The sequence below is a fragment of the Maylandia zebra genome, linkage group LG7 (assembly GCF_041146795.1).
Source record: "Maylandia zebra isolate NMK-2024a linkage group LG7, Mzebra_GT3a, whole genome shotgun sequence".
In the NCBI taxonomy this organism is placed as follows: domain Eukaryota; kingdom Metazoa; phylum Chordata; class Actinopteri; order Cichliformes; family Cichlidae; genus Maylandia; species Maylandia zebra.
The window spans coordinates 12298086-12311570 of record NC_135173.1 but is presented as its reverse complement, the minus strand read 5'-3'; the positions used below and the strand labels follow the sequence as shown (position 1 = coordinate 12311570).

Below are 13485 nucleotides of genomic sequence, written 5' to 3'. Positions count from 1 at the left end.
TCTTCACAGATTAACTTGCGGGAGCAATGAACACAACTTCAAGGCGCAAGCATAAAATAGCCATTTTAATCAAAGCTAAGTGAAATATAGATCCCTCTCCTCCTGGGGTTCTTCACATTATGCAGAGATACAGACAGAAAGAGAGTGGGAGGGAGAGAGAGAGAGGAAAAAAGAGAGGAAACGGAGAGAGAGAGAGTCCAATACACTACTGTGTTCAAAGCCAACCTTGTCAATAGTACTCACAGTGGGCTAGGGGAGTGTAATAGCACTTCCCTGATTCTACATTGATATCATATAATCCAGTGTGCCCTGTTTCAGTATCATATTTATCTAACCTGCTGGGGGACAGGGTAAGGGGGACAGTGTCCCTGCTGCTAGGAGCAGACACATTACACACTGCCTCGTGTATTCTTATTGATTACTCCCAACCCACAGCCCAGGGACCATAATTTAACTCAGCAGGCACTACAGTTAATACTGGAATTCAAACATTCCATCTACACTTCAAGAGACAAAAACAATTGACACTTTAAAAATGTGCAGGGCCTCTCTAAATGGGATCTGAAGGGAATGGATCTCCATTTTCTGGTCTGTTTTTTTTTTTTCTTTTCCTCTCTCCTACTTCAGTCTCCTGCCTGCACCACTACAGCATTGTTTCTGAGCAGAACTGTGAGCAAACAGCTTTAAATGAATTGCAGTGAGTCAAGGAAACTGGTAATCAAGAAGGACATGAAAAGATACATACATTCTTTTTCTTTTCTTTTCTTTTTTTTTTTTTACAAAAATGTTCTTTTAATGCTTCAAATATCTGGAAAAAAGCATTGATAATAAAAAGCCAAAAAAAAAAAAAAGCAAAACAACGACAAAAAGAGCATTTTCTAACTCCAGATAAAAAAAATAAATTCCTCTGGTAAAGTTTGAACACTGAAAAAAAAATGACGAGATAACAAAAAGCACTATTGACATGACGTGTGAGGGTGGTGTGCCCTGCTCAGGAAATCACAGGTACCAGCAGTGGCAGGAAAAGGAAGCTGCCTAGTTTAATAAGAGTGTTTGAAATGTAAACATAAGCATAACATTGAAGCTAAAGTAATTAAACCCTTGCGAGGTTATGCGGGAGAAGAAAAAATCTTTTGCAGGACTCTTTGTTGGTGACCAAGTATGGGGATGTGGACTAAATCTATGTTGTTGCTGATCATTTTTAAAGCATACTGAAAGAACCTGTCTCTGTAAAATGTTGAGCCAGGAATGAACACTATTCATTCGAAGGACATTCCTTCATTTGCTGTTTTTGATGATGGTGGTGCAGGCACATTTCTAACTCGCTGCTCCCATAGGTGTTCAGTTAAGTTGAGATGTGGTCACTATGAAGGCCATATGAGTCACATCATTTTCATACTCATCAAACCATTCAGTGACCCCTAATGCCCTATGGATGGGTGCATTGTTACATTAGAAGAGACCCCTCCCATCATGATAGAAATGTTTCATCACAGCATAAAGGTGATCATTCGGAACAACTTTGTATTGATTTCTAGTGACCGTCCTCTCTACGGGGGCAAGTGGACCAAAATCATGCCAGCAAAAGGCTCCCAGCAGCATATCAGAGCCACCAGATCTCCTTAGCGTAGGGGTCAAGGGTTTAGATGTATGAAAAATTATTTGTTGTCCTTTTTACCATCTATTGAAACCAAGTAACAAGCAAAAAAAAGCAACAAAAACAAAAATATTGGTAATCCTGTAAGATAGATTATCCCATCAATAACTATTTCATAAACAAATCTACAAATTCAGAAAAAGTGAGACCTCAGTTTCTTTCAAACCGAGGTCTCATTTTGATTCGGAAAACGATCAAGCCTTAGAAATAGACAAATCTAACATAGACTGTCACACTTTTTTAAAGCTAAAATGAGCATCACAGGGGATTAATATGCATTAATTAAATTGACTCTGTTTCCTTTAATGAGAGGGAACGGATTTGATGTTAATGCTGTTGATCTCACAGAGGCTTGAATCTACCTAATTAACCAGTATTTCTGTAACACACTAAAATAATCAATAATGGAAAAAAAAAGAAAAAGAAATTTCATCACTACCATGGATACAGATACCTGAAACACATGAAATGCTACCTCACCTCGTCAAAAACAGGCTTTTCAGTTTGGAAATGTTTCTTTTATTTCTTTTCTATTCACTCCCTTTCTTTTTTCATCTGGTGCAATAATTAAAATGACTGCTTTATCTCAGGTTTTAGTCATAGTGTGGCAGCACTCACTGTTGCATCTGTGTGCTGTGCAGAGATAGAGAGTCTGTGGAGGGCCAGGGAGCAGGCTCCAGAGATCCATCCATCTCAATCTGAGGCTACAGCTGACACCTTACAAAGAGGTACAATTAATAAGGGCATTATCCAGCAGTAGGCAACAATAGAGTCCTAAAGCAGAGACACCAACCTCAGGAGGCCCAGGGAGGAGAAAAAGGGAGAGTGTGTGTTTATGGGTGGGGGAAGGGAAAGCCAAAGTGCTTCAAAATGGGATGCATTACAAGCGACGTCTTCGGAACATGAATTACAATCTATTAAAACTGAGGTTTATGATGGATGATAGAGGCTATTTTGTGTGCTAAATGGGTCACATTAATTTTACTGCTCTAAAATCTTACATTTACCGAAGTTTAAATGATGAAAAGTCATTCATATTTTCAATACATCAAGTTGCTTAAGCTATGAAATTCCAGACTGGCAGAGCCGAATCTGAAAAACAAAACAAAAATGATTATTAGCTCTTTGTTTCATGACTGCTGTTTAATTTATGAAATGGTCATCATGAAATCTGAGCTATCAAATGCAGCATAACTGATAATGGAGCTCTCATGAAAGTGTCCTGTTAGTGCAGGTTGAGTGCAGCTCTGTGGTTCACAGGGGAGAGGGCGGGGACAACGCTGCACTGACATTTACAGCAATCCAGGAGTTGTTTGTGGTCACTGGACTGGAGACAAACGCTGAACCCCAAAGGTCAGAGGTTGGGGCTAAATTTCATCCACAGTGGAGGTCCCTCTGTTGGAAAAGACAAACAGAGAAAACAGCTGAGGTGTGAAGTGTTCCTGGTGTCGGGGGAATCAATCAATCGTCATGTATAAACACAAAAAGGAACACCAAAGGACTACAGACCTGCCTAAATGTTGGTACAAAAAGTGTTTAACGTCGTAAAAAGAACAATAAACACATGCAGATCAATACAAGATGACGGGTGAAATAATAATCAGAGAACGTATTCTTAAATAACTCTTAAGGCTGCTCCAGTTTTTAAAAGGAGTCAAGAGTTCCCCCCCACAGTGATCTTTTTATATTTTCCTGCTCATTCCATGGGGAAAGGATGAGCTTGGTTATGGATTAACGCTGTGATCAATAACAAGATAGGAGCCCGGCTCTCTAAGCTCAAGAAAATTAATTCGAAATGCAGTCAAACTCTTATCGACCCGCAGCCAGGGGTTGCTTTCATTGCAGGTAGTTGATAATCCACCAATATTGTGATGAGCAGCTAATCTCTCATTTGAAATATGACCTCCGCCGCACATAATAAAAGTTAAGACTGGCCATGCATTTGTTGTCCATACAGCACGGTCCCCTGGCTTTTTTGTCAGTGGTGAGATTTTGTGATCTATTCCAGGAGTTTGAGTTAATCTTCGCTTTAGAGTTTGAGTCAATTAAACCAACTTAAAACATCTTGATTAGTAGCTGCTCTGAATTAATTATATGTAAATGGCGTATAACAGCTTTCAGATAAGATTTGATTTTTTCAACATTCTTTTTTTTTGACATACTAAAACTCATTTAAGAGAAGCTTTAAAAAAGCTTTAAATAAAAGCTTGGCATGTGGAAATGCTTATGAAAATGATCATGGGTTAACTTTTGCATACTTTTTTTTTTTTTATTAAAACACACCAAACAAATTAAGGGTTTGCTAAACATACAGCATTAGAGGTCTGAAAGAGTCCATCTTCCAACTCAAAAAGCAAATTTAATCAACTCTCATAAATTTAACTTTTGCAGGTTTAAATTCTTTCAAAACATTTCACATAGGTGATGAGAATCGCAATTTGTAATAATGTCCTAAATGTCATCAAACATCAATTTACTGGAGTAGCAAAAATGTTCCAGCAGAAAAGAAATCACTCTAGTCTTCTAGATTTTCTTCCAATTTCCGTTTACTTTCATTTACTTGGGCAATAATAGGAACAGCAGATAATGGCGATGAAGATGAAGGCTATTTAAATGTTGTGTTAATTATTATGCATCAAAGACAATTAATATTCAGTCTTCCTTTTCAATCAACAAATCAAAAGTTGTCCCTCCATGACACGGGGCAGCTCTTGTGATGTATCTTGGTCACCTCCAGCCAACATTATGCACAAACCTTAATCACTGAAGAGCCCGAGGAAAAGTGGTGTTATGCAAGTTTCAAATCAGAAGCCCAACAAAGCAGGTTAATTGATGATCAACATAGTCTGACTTTAATGAGGCCACGTTGCCCATGGCCAGGCCCAGTCCAGGGTATACGGGACTTTCTCCTGACTGCTCCACTTTCTTTGATCTTGTTTGCTTTCTCCACTGCTGGGACTGTCATTGTTGGTTTTAATTACTTCACCACCAAATGGTACAGATAAAAGATAGGTGTCTGTAATTAATAAAATCTCCATAAATTTGAATCACTAACCAGTCTCATTAGCTTCTGCCTTTTGTTTTGACTGAAGTTCTCATGTCATCTTTTTCCAGCTCTAACTATACAGAATAATATTACTTAGCCGAAGAAATCACTTGATATGCACCATATTTTCTGATAATCAAATTCACTGTAGGTAATTAAATGCAGCACATACTGTAGTCCTCCTGCAATGATTGAGGTCAGCCTGAAGGAAATGGCAATTGTTGTATTAAACCAATATAACACTCGAAAGTCTTTTCAATTAGTCATTTCTGAGGAACACTGGATGTCGATTTTAGTCAAGCTCAAAAACATAATCAAATTGTTGAAGAACTCATCTTTGATCATGTGTAATCAGGATCAGGGCTGTGTGATGCATCCCTGGGCCACAAACTAAATGAGTTGCAATGCTGCTGGCACTTACTGCTTTGGATGGCAGTCAGCTTGGCAGTCACAGAGCTGCAGTGTATTCACATGATAAAAAAAGCACAGTTACACAGAGGGGCATTTTGGGGGGAAAACACCTGTTGTTTTGGTGACTTTGAATACGTTAGCATTCTGATCAGATATGTGTTTTTAATGTAATCCCCCACACCCCCGCCTTTTCTTTTAAAGTTATTTCTTTTTCACAACTTGAACAACAATCTCTCAGCAAAAAAGAAAACAAAAACTTTATTCTTGAAGAGTTTAACACATTTCAAACACAATTTTGATTACACATACATCATTTTTTCAGGCTCACACCATTAAAAACAGACTTTATATTCAGTCATTCGGTCCATATTAATAATTCATTGCATTACAACATAAAGCACCTGTATTTTAAATATAATAAAGACATCCTTCCGTAAACGTACTTTTTCTGTTTACCTGCAGCGTAAAAATAAAGCTATTCTCAATTATAGCACATCAGGTCAGACACAGGGAAGCAAGTCTTTGTTGCTTTGTGACAGTGCTCTATAATCTTGTAGAGAACAGCCTATCATTACCAGGCAGTGTGGTAATAGACTGACATGGATGCTATGGGGAGCAATTGATTCCACACATCAATCAGTAGGGAAACTCGCCTTAACGATTGCAGAGAAGTGGCTTGTTTGTCCTCAACATCGCGATAAATGCTAACACGAAGTGGTGCACAATATCTGCAGCTGAAAGCAGGGGCAGTTACTCATCATAAGAAATTCATTAGTCAACCCCTACTTTTCCCAGGTCCTTCTTCTGATATTGTCAAGCAATGTTTAATACCTTAAAATGTGCACTGATGTTCCCCAGCTTAGATAAAATGACAAAAAAGTGGCTACCAGCAACAAAGGAGTGATCTTAGTTTACATTTCAGACCATTAATCATGCATATCAGTGATTTTTTTTTTAAAGCCTACAACACCGGATTTAGTAATCCTTGTTAATAAGCTATGTTTCAAGTCTACTGATGATAAAATAAACTACTAAAGAGATATTTTTAATATTAAATTTTATGATTCATTTTTAGTATATTCACTAATCCACAGATTTCTTTTTTGGACCTCAGATAATTTGCTTTTTTCTACTAACAAACAAAACTTTTGCCTTTTTAAAAAAATAAAAATAATACTCTATGTCTTTATCGGTGCCAGTTAGTATAAAAGTCACAGCTGGATGCAGAGAATATACTATGTTCTACTCTAAAAGAGAAGGGTCCCACCTGATTAAGAAGGGCAGGGGAAAGACTTTGGCAGGCCAATGGGAGAGGTCAAGGATAGACCAACCAGCTTCACTCCCCCACCACATCATTTTTGTATGACAGCACCACCCTAAGGTTGAAGTTCACTGAGACTTTTCATGAACAGAGCGCTTAGCGTCAAACACAAGATTAAAGCGGGGGTGTCGCATCTTGGCAGGACCAAATGAAAATATCAACTGCTAAGCCCCCCTCTGAAAAGCCAAGGGACAGGTATCTAATATTAGAGAGTAAGCCTAGTTAGCAAAGGCAGCCTGCTGCTTTCCACATTCTCAGTGGTGGTCAAAAGGCCAGCCTGGCTTTGGAATTGCTTTATTGGTGAAATATATTACAGTAGAGGCCTGCAGAACTACCTTATTAAGGAGGCAGAGAAGAGATGCCCTTGTGACATATAGCAGGAACTGAGGACATTTCCATATTACAAGACAAGAAAAAAAAACCCTCTGCTTTTCACAATTTAGAAAAAAATACAACTATAACCAAGGATTATTTCACTAAAATACAAACAGTCTGATACCGCAAAATAAAACTGAAATCAAGTATGGGATAAAAACTCAAAAAGGCACCAAGTATAGTAACATTACACCCGAAATTGATCATTTTAAAATGTTAATGTTTCACGAAAGTGCTGTGAGTGTCCTGTGAAATGTAAGTTTTATATTTTAAAGCTTAGACAAGCTATCTGAGCAGTGGTAACTCTTATAGCATATTCTGGATCTGAGGGAACACATTTTAGAAAGAAGCCATTTTGTTGTACACAAATGACTTGTTTTCGTCCCTCGCAGAGTAGCAACAGAAGCTGGTGCTTCAGCTCTTTAAGTGGCTTGGAAACATAAAAGAGGCTTATCTGCCCCTCTCATTTCTTCTGCCACACAATCAGATGACCTGAGGAGATCTAAAGAGAAACAAAGGCATTCAAAACTCTATCTATCTATCTATCTATCTATCTATCTATCTATCTATCTATCTATCTATCTATCTATCTATCTATCTATCTATCTATCTATCTATCTATCTATCTATCTATCTATTATTTTCAAAATGTCAAAAAGTTTCAGTTTCTTCAATTTCTTTTTGTATTTCATTTCAAACAGACAAATTGTCCAAAAATAAAGCAACGTCACATTTAAATAACAAGAAGGCAAAGCTCATGACCTAAGTTCACCCATCCTGAAATGAAGACATACACAAATTCATCAGTCTGAAAACACAACTGTGCGGTTATAATAAGTGAAATCAATTCACTTATATATATTCATATATATGAATTCTTTAATTTACACCTTCCCACGTGTTTACTATTAAAATTGCTTATTACGGGTATTACTTTTGTTTTATCAAAATTAAAATAAAGAATAAACACACATTGTAAAATATTTAAATTATTTAAATGGATGGTGAGATTAAAGCATATATAATTAGTTTTAAATGAAATTTAGAAAAGTATGCCCCACGTACCATTCCTTCTTTTTGACATTGTAGGTAAATAAACAGCTTAAAGATATTTTCTCCATATGATCCTTGCCAACGCCTATTTTTTTTTTCTGTTACATCGCACTATTAATAATCAGAAACTCTAGTAAGACATGAAGCTGATCTCGAGGCTTTTCTATAATCCCTCCCCTGGAAGTGGTCTTTACTGGAAGGCTAGTTTGTGATGGGCTCACCCAGTAGCACAATGTTGCATTGGGATACAGCATTCAGCTTAAGCCAACTTATCAACTACATTCAAAGCACATCCATTGAGCTATGTGGGGAGACTTTTTGCCGATCTATTAAAAATACTCTTATCTGTATTTAGCATATGCTGTGTATGTCAGTGCTGGCAGCTTTAGACGGATTTACACTCAAAACACCTCAAGGTATTCTTGAGCTGAAACTACTGATAACATTCTGAAAGTTCTGCAGACAAGCAGGTTTTACAAATAGATAAATTCATTCAGCACGCTGCTATATCGTATATTTACTTATTGTTATTTTTTGGTGGACAATAACTGTTTTTAAATACCATTTTGCCCTTTATTTCTTTAGTGTTTTTTTATTTTTATTTTTAAGAATCATTCTTTTCCTTCCACCTGCATATAAATAAAAGCTCTTTTAAATATTTATTTATTGCTTGATCACACAAATACAACAATTTACAAAGTTAACAGAACAAGGAAATAACTTTTTGTAAGGTCATCTTGTTTTTTTTACTTTTGATAATAATAACAGTTTATTAAATATTTTTTTTAAGTTGATCTTTATTTTGTTGGGTAAAGTGAGAGAAGAGCAAAATTGTTTCTTGTAGAGAAACAAACAGTCAAACAAGGCGGTCAGTATAAAAGAATTGCTGTTGCTAGTTAACAAGAACTTTTTGGAATCCAGCAGCAAATAATGTGGAAATAATCCACGCATCAGGCTTTCGGTGCGTTTCAGTGGGAAGTCCTTCAGAGGAAACACTGGGGCTGCAGAAAGCCTCACATTCTCTCTTTCTTTCACTTTTCTTTCTTTGCAGCAGACAAGGCTTATTTGTACTGCGGGATAATTACTATTAGACATAGGCAAGCTCATGTTTACTTTAACTAAGATGTAATTACAGCAAAAATTTGTTGAAATTTTAAAAATACACAAACTGATTTAGGGCTTTCTCGGGCAGTAAGGAGAAAAAGAACATTTATTTTTCCAAATCTAAACATATGCGAGGGGAATTTATTTATTCACAGAATTATCATGGCTTAACTTGCTGTTCTGATATTTATCCATAGATTTTTGTTGTTCTGGAATATGTTTAAAATATTAATATGTTGGGGTTTTTTTTCAATTGCAGGCAAACCTTTATTTAACTCTGCTCTCTGGGCAGTAGAGGTTTGGCCTTTGAAGCGATTGAGAAAGAGCACCGTTATTCATGCTGCATTCAGTGCTGAGAACTGAGACTCCAAAAACAGCAGTATCCTCTCATACCTGTTGAGAACACTTTCATCCTTAATGGGCTCATTAGCCACATTGTTAATTGAGTGCTATTCAGGCCAACATCAAAGCTAATAATAATTGTTTACTTACTTACTTACTTCACTAAAATGGACCCAACTGTAGCATAATGCTGCTCTCTTGGAAGCTATATGTTCATAAAGGGACATATATTTATGAATAAACTGGGGGAAAAAATGGGACACTCATCATTAACAGTCTCCCTTCACACTTCACACACACAGAGAGACACACACACAGAGAATGCTGAGCCTTTTGTGGACGTTTTATATAACAAAGCTGCTTCAGTTTGACTGAAAAAAAGAAAAACGAACACACAAAAAAGTTAATTTAAAATTTACAGCTTTTGCATTTGAAACCTGTCACTGCCTTAAAAGTTTTCAATAGTTTGTTTTAATTATTTTTTTTATTTGTTTTTACTTTTTGTATAAAAAACCCCCCAAAACAAATGCATTATGGTTACGAAAAATAGACAAAGAACAAATAAATGTTCAGTGTAATTATGCAGCAACACTGGCACTAATAATTCTACAAGTACTACAAACAACTGCAATAATAATAATAATAATAACAATAATTATAATAGTAATTTATTTTTTTATTTATATATAAGAACATATATTTTATTTTTGAGTTCTTGTCCTGTAAGTTTTCTCCTCCCACGCGCTGCTGCCATATTAGTGGATAATAGGATCCGAAAATGGAAGCTAACTCATTGGAATTAAATTTATCAGCATGTGCTCAGAGGTAATAAGCTGTCAGTTATAAAATGAAGATTTGTATTTAGATATATGATAGGAAGAAAAATGAATAGGCAAAATAAATGAAGCTGCTTTACAACTAAATTACTTATTTGGAGCCAACAGACCACGAAGAGAATTATGATGATGACAATGATTATTGCAGATAATATTTTCCCTATGGAGGTGAAGATAGCAAATATGAAAAAAAAAGTCATGCAGGTCCATAAAGAGTTAACAGGAGGGAATGTTTGCAGAAATGTTCTGATAGAAGGAACCAAACCTTGAGGCATTATCAAACATTATAATGGAGGAAATCTAATTAGCACTAAGGAGGGATGTTGCTGTTGAAAACCAGACTCGGAAAAGTGCTGACTGACTCACAAATGTTTATATATAGAGATATAATAAGCAGCAAAGATTGCTAATTTTTAAACCTTCTGACAATCACACATAGTGCTAATTATATACATTTGTGGAAATGCTTGTAAAACAGTCTCACTTTAAATACGATTACAGCCCAGTGGGGAATCTGAATATCCATTTCAAACTGAAATTTTCATCATAGCAGGATTTCTATTTTTAAAAGGCTGAGCTGATGAAAGCTGGTCTAAGCTACACCTAGGCTTGGGGCTAAAGCAGCTGCATTTCAATTGATTAGGTAGCCATGCATGATGAAAGTTTTAATAAATGACACCATAGTCAAAACATTTCAAAGAAAACAATCCCTGCTGTATGCCAGCATACTGCAAATATGCCAGAAACCACATGGGAGAATTAGATGAGAGGAAAGTGAACACAACTGGGTAACACATAGGCAAATTCAAACACACTGAATTTAACAATATATGACAGTAAGTGTCTTATTATTGCTTATTTTTGTCTGGTTTCCCCACCAACTAATTTGTAGTTTGCGTAAGATGTCATTCTGCTATTTTTTAGGTGACTTGACAGCTGTGAATTGTTATTATTTATCTGTGCTGTGTTTTAAAGAAACTATTTTTACCAGAACAAAGACATTTGGAGAATTATAGGTAATAATTATAAATATGTTTATGAAAAGAAACAAGCATATATATATATATCACTTATTGAGAGAGAGAGGGAGATGTGATAGATATGTTTTTTTTCATCTGAGGAGCCTGGTGAAAACAAGCAAAGAAAAGTGTATTAAAAATGTCGTGTCTATAGGGCTCATGTCTGATGTCTGTCAAATCATTAAAAAGGAGAGGCACTGTTATCGAATGCTCGGGATCAGCAATAGTGGTGGCACATCACTGAGATGAGGTATGTCTTCCATGGGGGCAACTTGAAGGCCTTTTGTGAATTTATAGAGTGCGATAAAATCAGCTTCATATTTCTCTGCGAAATCGGCTGATGAAAGAAGCCTGGGAGAGAATTACATGGCAAGAGTTTTGTCACCAGACTCATAGGCTTTATAGGCTGGGAATTGAAAAGGTAATGAGAAAAGCCATGCTGCAGTTTGGCTGTGTTTAATAAGTCATCATGCCGCTATCTATTGTTAGTCGCGCAGACCCCACCAAGATTGTGTTTTCACCATACTTAATACTCTGCAGCTAGCGGGCATTTCAATGGATATAATACATCCAGCGCGGAGGAGAAAGCTAGCAGCTTATAGCACAGACACCATTACACAGAGTCGTGTGATAACAGTGAACAAAGAACAAAGTCTAAAAAATGAGACTGTTCTCCAGTTGCTTCTCTTCTTGAAGAATATGTGATTGCAATTAAGATAGATAGCTTTACCCCCCCCCCCCCCCCCAAAAAAAAGGCAAATTCTGGGATGGGCTAATTACACGCACAACTTACAAGTATAATTCTCCCTTTCTGCACAATGGAGTTTGTGTCTGTGCATGTGTGCAAACACACAGAATTCGGGTTGCAGTCTACAACAAGATAAAGAGTGAGGTAAATGCTGTCCTCAGGATACTGAGGATGATACTTGGCAGATGTATTTTTCTCCTTTTTAAAATTTGTTCATCTCATAACTCATCAAACAAATTTCCACCATCCCAGTGATCTCTTTATTCTTCTCACAGATTTTCTGTCTCTTAGTAAACTCGGCACACAGGAGGATAACAAAAAAAAAAAAAAGCAGCCTGAAGGAAAATGAATTTAAATGTGAGCTGATGATGAATGGATGAACTGATTTTCTGGCAAGAATTAAAGCTTTGTAACGACACTTGACACAGACTGGATAAAAGGAAGAGTAAGACTAAAAAAAATTAAAAATGATAGGACTACTTTTTACAGTTTGTGTAATTACTGTGTGACATATAATGGGGCATATTTTCCATTTTGACAGCACACTCTACAGCCATCTTTTGTCTTTATGTCACTGCCTCTGGGTATGCATGAAAACAAGACTATTACTACACTCAAACCTGGCCAGACTGTTTGTTGTGCAGTTGTAAACTGCCATTTACTCACATGAGCAGACTTGTTTTAAGAGACAGGCTTGTCATATGCTCTGATCAACGAGAGTCAGTGTGAGGGATTTCTGGAGCGTGCAGAGTTTTTAACATGGAAATTGGCTTTGAACCCCATCTGCACAGGTCGGCACATCTTTGGGCAAAGCTCTGGTACTGCTGACAGGGAAAATGAACCATCAATTCTTTATAATGTGGCCTGATTATTATCCTACTTACCCCCCCCCCCCCCCCCACAAATTTAAACTGCAAATGTCTGCACTCTATAAAATCTGCAAACTCAGAGAAAGAGAAGAACTTATGTCTTCTCGCTCTTTTTTTTGGAAAAAAAACAAACATTCAAATTGAAGCACCATCAACACTGCAATTTCAAACTAAAATAACCTCATCAACTAAACACTTTTAGAAAAGTGCTTGGTGGTTTTACTAACACACTTCAACACGTTTTCCAGCATACAAAAATCCATCATATCCATCTGATATCTGAAAAGAATGCACCTCTACATCTGAGATAAAATATTCAAGCGAATTAAATGTTTTATATAGGTTTAAGGTAAGGCGCAAATGTTACTTTAACATAAAATTCTGGAACTATGAAATGATTAAAAGTATCCTACCTGTGTAGAAATGTTGATTTCCAAATCAAATCAAAACCAAAGGAAACGAAAATAAAGGTTTTTACTGTATATGTTAGGTTCTTAACAAGTGAAATGGGAGTCTGACTGTGAAATGTGATACAAACCAGAGCAAAGTTTGAATGAAGCATGTTCAGCAACTTTGGGAAGGGATCTGTCAACGGCCAATCTGAGATGTCTTTATTTGACACGACTGGTTTTGTTAGGTCTCTTGCGCCAGTCCAGCCTGCCGGTGTCCCTTTGACCCCTAAAAGCAGCTGGGCCCTGACCTCT

At 36.7% G+C, this 13485-nt stretch overlaps 1 long non-coding RNA gene across 1 annotated transcript in view; it reads right to left on the bottom strand.

Annotated features, from left to right (window-relative positions):
* Positions 1-2348: 2348 nt before the first annotated feature.
* Positions 2349-13485, bottom strand: part of LOC143419644 (uncharacterized) — a 97314-nt gene continuing 86177 nt past the window's right edge. The window contains exon 5 of the long non-coding RNA XR_013099659.1: positions 2349-3052. This is a non-coding gene — a long non-coding RNA (uncharacterized LOC143419644). The remainder of the gene's footprint in view (positions 3053-13485) is intronic.